Raw genomic sequence first — 3,271 nt, 5'->3', positions numbered from 1 at the left:
GTAAATGGGAGGGGAACAACAGAACAAAACACCGGAGCTCCACTATAGACAGGAAACATCATGTGACCTCCACTCAAAGGTTTTTTGTTTGCTTTTTTTTTAAATCAACTTTAATGTAACAAACAACCAGTAGACAATAATTCTGAAAACTAAACATTTTGCAGCTTTCTTGTGCTTAAATGGACACTGAACCCACATTTTTTCTTTCTTGATTCAGATAGAGCCTGCAATTTTAATCAACCTTCTAATTTACTCCTAGTATCAATTTTTCTTCATTCTCTTGTAGGGTTGCCAGGCGTCCGTTATTAGACCGGACTGTCCGGTATTTCAGGCTACTGCCCGGTAATTTTATTTTTAAAAAAACGGACATAGCCTTTGGTAGTTTTCTTTACATTTTTTTTTTTACTGTGACCTGCTTTACCCAACAAGCCCAGCCCCTGTAGGTTAGCCCGTGTCACTGTCAACTCAGGCTCTGCTCAGCTGATCGGATCGTCATCTTTCTGATCCAGGCTGACAGTGTGCAGAGCCGGAGTTGCAGTCTGGGACCCTCTGCGCTGCCTGCCAGGCTGCACACGCACCCAACTGCCTCCCGTAAGTGTAATAACGGCAGTCTTGCTGTGGGCGTGGCCTGTGTCGGACCGACGTCGTCATGTGATAACGCGGGTCACGTGAGCGTGACGTCACGTCAGTCTAATAGCAACAAGAAAAGAAGACCAGCTCAGTGTGCTGCGCAGAATGAGTGACTAAGTAGGGTACTGAGGTTTTCTCTGACTGTCTGAGCCAGCATGAAATTAAATAGTGCCTAAATCCATTGATGAAGCAGCAGCCAGGGAGGGACTGAGAGAGACTCAGACAGTGAGACAGTTAGCTGAGCCTGTTACATTAATAAAACAATGAGGTATGTCACTCTGTCTTTTTTAATAATTATTATATCACCACCATCACCCACCAGACAATTATATATATATATATATATATATATATATATATATATATATATATATATATATATATATATATATATATATATATATTAATATTATATATATATATATATATATGTATATACACAAACAAATACATATACAATTTATATAAGTATATTTCATTTTATATGTATAATATAATATTGTGTACACACACACACACACACATATATATATATATATATATATATATATATATATAACAAACATGCAACTGAACACAGTGACTTATGTACCCCTTAAGCCCCACCCACCACCAAATCAAATGTGAATTGCGCCAAAACTGGGGTTGTCATGGTGATAACCCCTGCATACCTCAGTGTGACCTTACTACTAATACAGGCATTCATATATGCTTTAAAATTGTATAGATGGAATAATAAATGCATAAACTATCAGATATGTACATCATTAAATATGTAAGTGGATCTAGGCAACCATAAGTTCATACCTAAGTTAAATCATTACATTTAGAGGCATACAAATTCCAAAACATTGATGTTAGATAAACACTCATATCTGTTACATTATTCATATGTCACAGTATATCACATTCAGTCCCAGGATCTATATATGTTACCAGTCTACTCAGACCTATACAATTCAAATGTCATATTGCAACAAGCTGCGAGTTAATAGTGTGTTGTCTGTGGATTCATTCAAATAAGTATTGTGCCTGAAGTTAGTTTACGTTAGATCGCGTTGTAACAGACCGGTGTGTAGTAATCTCTAAGATAAATGATCAATCCTACCTCAGAGGTAGATGCGTTGCGTGTTAAAAAGTCATGTTCATTCTATAGAACATATCAAGCTCCAACAGCTCTGTGGGGAAAACGTAACGGTCAGAAAACAAAAAACCTTTTTACTGTCAGGCGCCAAGAGAAGCAGCTCCGGCGCCCGTACTGTTCATTAGCCTAGCGCATGGCTAATTAGCATATATCAGTGACGTATGCGCGCTGTGAACATGTAACGTCCTGTACTGTACCTTTAAGGCATAGCTCAAGAGTCTATATAAGGCCCCTCCTCATCCTGTTGCATTGCTAAGTATTTTGAATTCATTAGGTTCATAGTGACTACAGAAGTCTTCAAGCTAAAGATTCTACAAGTTCAAGTAACTTTCACTTCCAACTATACTGACATCCTTTATTACCTCAAAACCGGCTGCAGTTTAAACTGCCATCTGACATCCTGAGCTAACCCCAGCTAGCCGCAAGTACTCCAACACCCGCTGGATTCTGCCTGCTCTGAACACAGAGTCGCACTCTGCAGCATCTCTCCTCTCTCACACGCTGTGTGGAATCACACGCTGCATCGGTAGCATGCCTGTCAGTAGCGCGCTCTGCAGCACCTCACCTCTCCCACACGCTGTGTGGAATCAGACGCTGCATCGGCAGCACGCCTCTCAACAACGCTGAGATCTCAAGTACCAGCACCACGCTAAAGCTCCTTACGGCCCCTTCAACCAGAGTGCTAAGGAACCGCAAGTATTATCTGACAGTCTGTCCTCATATGAACTTACAAATTGTATACCTGCTTAACCCTTAAAGCTACTGGGAAACCTGTGAATGAGAATGAACTTTGATTGACGTTTGTAGTCTTGTTTAGCATAGCAACAGGCCACCACTTTCAGTTAGACACAGTAGCTAGTTTCAACATTGACACAAAACTTGCACTATATAAGGTTTTGATTTCCATCTATCTGTGTGTACCATCTATTACTCCCTAACTTAAGGAGTCTTTATTTCCTTTACTATTCAATCCTCCTTTACACTTTTATTCACTTGCTCCTCCTTATTTTCTTGACTAATCTTAGTCCCCTCACGTCTATGAGCAAGAACTGGACTTTATATTTTATAAAGTCTAAAGGTTTGGTGTGAGACGGAACAGGGCTATAAGTGGAGGTCTCGTATAGGGAATCCCCTGCAGTAAGAAAGTGTATGTTGTTACAGGTGGTCAGCATATTGGGTAGTCACATATGCTAGCTGTGAACAGGGCTATAAGTGGAGGTCTCGTATAGGGAATCCCCTGCAGTAAGAAAGTGTATGTTGTTACAGGTGGTCAGCATATTGGGTAGTGCGTGTAAATCTATATCACCATGGTTAATTATCCGTGTAAAAAGGAGGCTTCTAAGGGAAATCAGATTGTGCATAAGAAGTATGCAAATGTCTCATGCCTGAGATAAGTAGCGTGCATTTCAAGAGGCAGTAAACCCTTCCATATTATGAAAACATCTGATATTTCAACATAAGCACCCCAACAAATATTGGTGGTTTAATACATTATTA

The sequence above is a fragment of the Bombina bombina genome, chromosome 5 (assembly GCF_027579735.1).
Source record: "Bombina bombina isolate aBomBom1 chromosome 5, aBomBom1.pri, whole genome shotgun sequence".
Classification (NCBI taxonomy): Eukaryota; Metazoa; Chordata; class Amphibia; order Anura; family Bombinatoridae; genus Bombina; species Bombina bombina.
This window is presented reverse-complemented; position numbering follows the sequence as displayed.